The sequence below is a fragment of the Varanus komodoensis genome, unplaced genomic scaffold (genome assembly GCF_004798865.1).
Source record: "Varanus komodoensis strain SLA01 unplaced genomic scaffold, ASM479886v1 scaffold10, whole genome shotgun sequence".
NCBI lineage: Eukaryota > Metazoa > Chordata > Lepidosauria > Squamata > Varanidae > Varanus > Varanus komodoensis.
In genome coordinates, this window is record NW_025335269.1 from 29950609 (window position 1) to 29957410 (window position 6802).

Here is a 6802-nt window from a genome sequence, read left to right on the forward strand (position 1 = left end):
CAGTAGGCTGAACTACGAGGAGCCTTGGTCTGGTCCAGCAGAGCTCATCCTATTTTATTGTATTTTAACCAGCTCAAAGCTGGGGGAAAGATTCTCCTGTACAAATTCTCCTCTGATGGACCTAGAAAAGCAGAGGGACTCTGCCAGGATTTTTTTTTTTTTAAATGTCAGCACCATAATGGAATGGTAGCAAAAGCCCTGCTCTTCCCAGAAAACAAAGGTGAGTGTAATGAGTGGCTAGCTGGTGCAATTTCTATTTTAAGGTGAGACTAGTCTATACTTGGTTCCATACCTCCTCTCTGCATCTGTCAGCAGCTCTGCAGCATATCAGGAGGAGAATACAGGTGCTCTGCCTTTTCTTTGACTTGTCAGGCTCAACCCTTGCTCAGTAGCCAGGCTGCCCACCAGACAAAGCCAGGGAGAAGATGCTTTGGCCAATTTGCACTTTATCTTAATTAGTGATTCCCTTTTTGTGTTTTCATAGAATAAATAAATGAAAAAGAACATGTTCCTCTAAAGATAATAAGGTAGCCCTGTTGCCCCCCCCCCCCTTTAAAATCTACATTGGGATAATACTGTATTTATATCCCACCTTTTTCCATCCAAGAAATTCAAGGAAGCGTACATCATTCTCCTCTCAATCTTACATCTCAACAACAACATTGTGAGGTAGGTTCCACTGAGAGGCTGACTGGCCCAAAGTCACCCAGTGTTCTCCATGACTGAGGACTAGAAACCAGATGACTTGAATCCTAGTTCTGCACTCTTAATCACTGTACCACACTGGTTCATAATAAATGCTGTTACTAGGCCAATTTAGAAGGTCACAAAAAGCTCTGAAGGCTTTGGTTCTGCTGACTCTTAAGCAAGCAAGATACTAAACAAAGCAAAAAAAGGAAAAGTAAGTGATGCTGAAGTCATGGAGTCTGAATTTGGTTTCAGTCTTCAAATGGAAAGCAGGGGAGGCTGCAGACATTCAAATTAGGTATTGAGATGGTTTCAGCTAACCCCTGGGATCCCCTCCAAGGTTTGATGAGAAAAAGAAATACAGTGGAGGGTCATCCATTTCTGAAACTATAAAATTTCAGAATTTTGCCTTGTCCTTACCCAGAACACTCAATATCCTTCATTGGTGGAAAGAAAGAAAACAGTAGTAGAGAGAAGCCAAGTTCTGTTTAAAATGTGGAAAACATGTCAACTACTGTGCTAGGTAAAAAAAAAAGTTGAATGCATCACTAAATGCATGTTTTTCAAATCACCAATGTTCTATGGTGAAATGACTTCACTTGTTTGAACCATCTCATGTTTTGAAATAATAAATGACCAGGTAACTAGGCCATTACTTAACTGAGCGATACCTGTTTTGCAGCCTTGGAAACTACCAGCTTCGGTGAAAAACTCCAGTTATTTTGGCCTACCATTCCCATCCCTGACCATTCACTATGCTGACTAGATCTGCCCACTCCAGCTTTAGTGCATGAGGTGGTAGATTGATTTTAATCCTAAACAGGGATAGTCAAGAGTAAGTCGCACTAAAATGAATGGTGTTTAATACTTGACCAAACTAACTTAATACTGCAAATTGTTAAGCTGCAAAAAAAAACTTGTTTTGGGGTTTTCAGTGTTATGCATATTTCCATTGCCTGCAACTTGCTGTGTCAAACAGTTCAGCACAAAGAGGTTGCTTAGTAAAAGAGATAGTGTGAACAGTTGAAAAACATTACCTTGCATGTCCTAGTGCTGCCATATTTTTATTTCAGGATGGTTTCTGTGCCCAAACAGCAAAGTGACTTAATTTAGTGATGATTTTTTACTCCCACCAATCCCTCATGTCAGGAAAGTCTTCACCTGTTTAATCTCTGTCAGGCTGCAGGAGCAGCATTTAAAAAGAAATAAATAAAGTGGAACCCAAGCGTACTCCACAGGGAAAGATATTGAAGAAAATCTTCATAAAATGATGCATCATTTGAAGAACAATCCATTATTGCGTCTTTATGAGAAAAATGTACTCAGCAAACCAGTACAAATCAAAAGTAGATGGGTGGCAAAATGAATTTTTGATTAGTTTTACGAAGTGTGAAAGCAATTTTCTTCCAAGTAGAAAACATAGATTAGAATTCTTTCAAACCAAGATAAAGCAACACAGTAGATCAAGAATGTGGAAAAATTTCATGGTGGCAAGGTCAGTGCACTTTAACAAATTCTAAAATATGTTTGGTTTAAGCAAGCCTCATCAAGCTTCTCAGAGATGGATGTTAATGCAAACACCTTGATTCCTTCCCCACACACTTTTTTTAAATTTAAATTTTATTAGAGTACACAAGCCATTTGGAAGGTGTGCAAGACACATTAACATTCTTCTAAAATGCTATTAAAATATGATTAGCTCTGGGAGGATAAGATGATGGGAGGATTCAATAAATTAAAAGGCTGTGCAAAACCAAAGTTATTTCTACAGTAAGATATATAGCTGCAATTGGCAATATAATAGAAATAGGACTGCCATATCAGAGCAGTTCTGCAAAGACAAAAATCCCTTGTTTGTGATTCATGATCTGTGGTTGGTGGTGAGAGAACTGGGAGCATAATATATCGGAGGTGGGCAGAAAGAAAGTAATCAAACAGAGCAAGTGAAACTTCTTTAAAAAGTTAAAGGCACCATCATCAACATATATATCCCATCATTCTTTCAAGGAGTCCAAGTCAGCGTATATAATCTTCCTGTCCATTTTATCTCCACCGTAATCGTGTGCTGGGATAGGCTGACACAGACTCCCCCTGAGCTTAATCGACGTGGCAACTTGAACCCAGGTCTCCCCAGCCCCTGTCTGACTCTCTAACACCATATACCATCTAGAGACCTTTGTGGCCACACCTCAGTACCATACATGGGAATGTGGCAGCTTTCTTTGCCTATAGCCACCCTTTAAAGAGTTGTAGGTCACATTTGCATGAGATAATGAACACCATGAAACCTGCTTGAGTTTAGAGAAGGAAGCTGAAGATGGATGCATGCGTGCCACGCACAGCATGAACTGGGTCTTTATCAGCCCTCTTTTGAATCTGCTCATCTTATCAAAAAAACTTGCTTGAATTTTGAAAAGCAAAACGAAATATCAAAAAGTTGTTCTGCCCTTGTGAACTCTTCCCCAAGGATGGAAAAGTGTATCAGTATTAACATCCATCTTTCTATACTCTAGACTATAACAACACACAATGGCATTTCTCCAATGTATACCTTCTGAAGTTTTCAGTGAACTGAACTGAAGGCAAATGCTGCAATTCTGTAAGCTTTCCCATGCAAGATGCACATAGAATTTTACGAATTTGGGAAAAGTGTATTTGAGGAATGCAAGCCAAGTGGGGAAAATATTGCATTTAAAAGCATGCACAAAAGTAAGACGTGTGTGCGTGTGTAATGCAAGCTCTTGTAGCAACAGGATGGAGCAGCCTGAAAACCCAGACAATTTCAACAAAGCTGAGCTCAACGATTCTATCTGTCCCTAATTTGCATATGCTTCACCACTGCGATGTGCATTCAGATAGCCGAGTGGCCCTGTTTGCCTCACATAGTATGGCACAGGTAGTCCACCTCTTTGCATTCACATTGCTGTGCAGATGGGAATCTGCACCACCAGCTATTGGACATGCACATGGTGGACATGTCATAAGTGGAGCCAGGGGTCAGACTAGATAGCCTGGGAGGCCCCTTCTAACTCTCTGTTTCTCTGTTTGTATTGCCATAGTTTATGCTGGAGGCCTCCAATGCAGTTCACACAATCCCAGGGTGGGTAACAAGCCATGGGTTGTTGAGTTATTTGATGGCTCCTGCACCCTGCTCCAAATGAGCCATGCCACCTGGGTTTGGACAACATGGCAAGCTGCACCAGTGAGAGTAATTAGGGGAATCAATCCAACAGGCACTTGAGGGGAAATTAGTGTAGCTCATTTCCCTCCTGACAGTCATGTGGACTGGCCTTGAAATATGATAAGCAAGCCCAATGTGTGACTGCAACATGGCAAATGAAAAGTTTACTTTATGATTTCTAGTAGTCCCAAAACTGCCTATGCATTTACTGGTTGATTTCAGACAGGATCTGTGTGACCATAGCAATAGTATAGAGGCAGTTGGAATTAAATTGTCAAAGTAATTCACTAAATGCTAAATATTAAACTGTTTGTATCCAATGTCTGTGTTGTAATTTTGCCCTTTTGAAGGGCTGGGAGGAAGAGAAAAAGAAAGAGGCCTTGTAATGAATGATTTTCTGCCAGTATGATGCAACGGTTAGTTTTTAAAAAAAGCAATACCCTGCCTGAATAGCAAACTCTGCACTCCAAGACTTGCCAAACTGTGACACTGGCTGACTTCCAAAGCAAGTAGGTTCCAGAAACTGCAAAGTCTCCCAGAATGATCTGCTGCCAGCCCGAGGATGTTAACTCCAGGAGCTGACAGCAACAGTGACCTAGCAGAAATATAATGCAGATTAAAATAGCCAGAGAACTAATTGAATGCACTAGCAGAATGACAGACAATATAGGGCTTTATGTTGCACAGCTATACACAACCATATTTGAGAGCTGACATCTTTCAGGATGGGGTAGGTTTCAGTGAGCTTGTGCTAGAGAGGCCATTCATTACACTCCAAATTATCTTGAATGCAGTGAGGACTGGCCCAAGTTGTTTTTGCTGCCTGGGCTAAAGAAGATGATGGTATTCCCTCTGTGCTCCACATACAGAAGTTGACTCTTATTTCAGTACTGGTGATAGGATAGTATCTTCTACTGTACCTGAGCAGGCAGATAGGTTTAATTGGGTCAGGACAGGTTGTGTGGCCTACACAGCTCGGTCCTCCAGTAGCAGGAAACAACTGGGGAACCAGAATAACAGCTGGAAGGCTGCTGCAGCAGACTTTAAGCCCCTGCTGAGGATGGTTTTACTCTGCCTAATGCCAAGGCTGGCCCTGTTTCTAGGACTCATCTAAAAAGAGGGGCCTGCTAACCTTTCAGATGATAGCTTTATGGTGGAATCCATGTACTAGTATCACATTGCTTTTCTATCCCACCTTGTTTCATTTTTTAGGAATTCAGTACAGCTTACATAGTCTTCTTCCACTCCATTTTATCCTCACAACAGCTCTGTGAGGTAGCTTAGGCCAAGAGTCTGTAACTGGCCTAAAGTCTCCCAGTGAACTTCATGGCTGACTAGAGCCCAGACCTCCAGGGTTGCCAATCAAACACTCTAATGATCACACCCTGCTGTCTCTCAGAGAGTAATTAGTCAATTGTCATCGAAGAGCCAAACCTCTTTCAGGTGGGACAATCTCTTTTCTTCCTGTTTGCATAGTAAAATATTTCACTGGGCAGAAAATGCCTTTCTCTTCTGTTGTTCAGTCGTTAAGTTGTGTCTGACTCTTTATGAGTCCATGGACCACAGCACGCCCAGTCCCTCTGTCCTCCACAGCCCAGAGCTTGCTCAAATTCATGTTTGTTGCCTCTACTATTCTCTTCTCCTCCTCTACAAATATATATATCTTGTTGGTAAGAGTTGTTTGAAAAGTGATTGCACAAGTGCCACATGTTGCCTGCCAGATCATGCCTGTTACACTGCAGTGACCATTACCCAAACTCACCTCTCTACCCATGCCAATAAATCTATGCTTTATTTTGTGTCTTTGTAAAATAAACCTTTTAGTCTAGAATCAAACAATGTACCACTCAAGCATGGAATGTGCATTCAGCCATTCAGAGCAAAGCAATATCAGCAAAGATCTCTGTGCATCGTTTCTGGGGGCAACGTGTACTCCACCCTTCTCCTCCTTGTGCACCTTGGGAAAACAGGATAAGAGATGTCAACAAGTTAAGGTTGCCACCTTTTAACCTATCAAATGATGGGCAGCCTGGTCCTTCTCCACAAGAGTGAAGCAAAGCCAATCAATAAAGGATCAGTTGTAAGGTCAGTAAGTACATCTACTCATATCATTGTTAATTTATTTAAGTTATTAAATAAGGAACCAGAAAACTGCAGATTATTGTGTAAGTAAGTAAAGGACATTTATTTGCATACACAGTTCAATCGGTTTTCAGAGATGGCATGGCAGGCAAAAGAATGCATTATGCTGAGGGAAGGTTCACACACCACAACAATCCACAGTGGTTTCTTGCAGAGGATGGTCTGTTATGTCATCCAAATCTGCTCATGGTATCTCAGCATGAAATGTTTGCTATTAGAAAGCATGATATAAGCAATGCTCTGTTCTGTGGTTTCTCTGCTTCCCCATGGCTTCTTCAGTCATCCAAACTCTGCATCATGGATTCCATGGATCTAGTATGCAGCTATCACAGAGTTCCCTGGAAAGAGGGGCAGTTGTAGGAGCTCCAGCCACAGTATGGGATTGGATTTCAGACATTGTGGCTGATGGGATATGTGCCAACAGCAGGAGGACTGAGCAAAGAAGATGGAAACCACACTAGTATAGAAATCACTTGATCATTTGTCAAGAACATCCAAGTACAAACTGCCCACTGTGAAAACCACTCAGGTTTGCTTGAGATGCTTGAACCCAGCCTGTGTATTGGCTCCAGCCTTAACATCACAATTCTATTCATCTTTATGGAGAAGGTATTGTTGGCTACATTCATATAACATGGCAAGCAAGCCTGTGTAGTTACCTTGGTTCACAGGTTTTTGTGGGAGGGGGGCTTTGGGGGGGATTACTATGATCTACCTGTATTGTGGTTGTCATCCTCCCCACTCAGTCCTTCCACTGTTAGCATGTATTCCAGCAGCCACCATGCTTGAAAT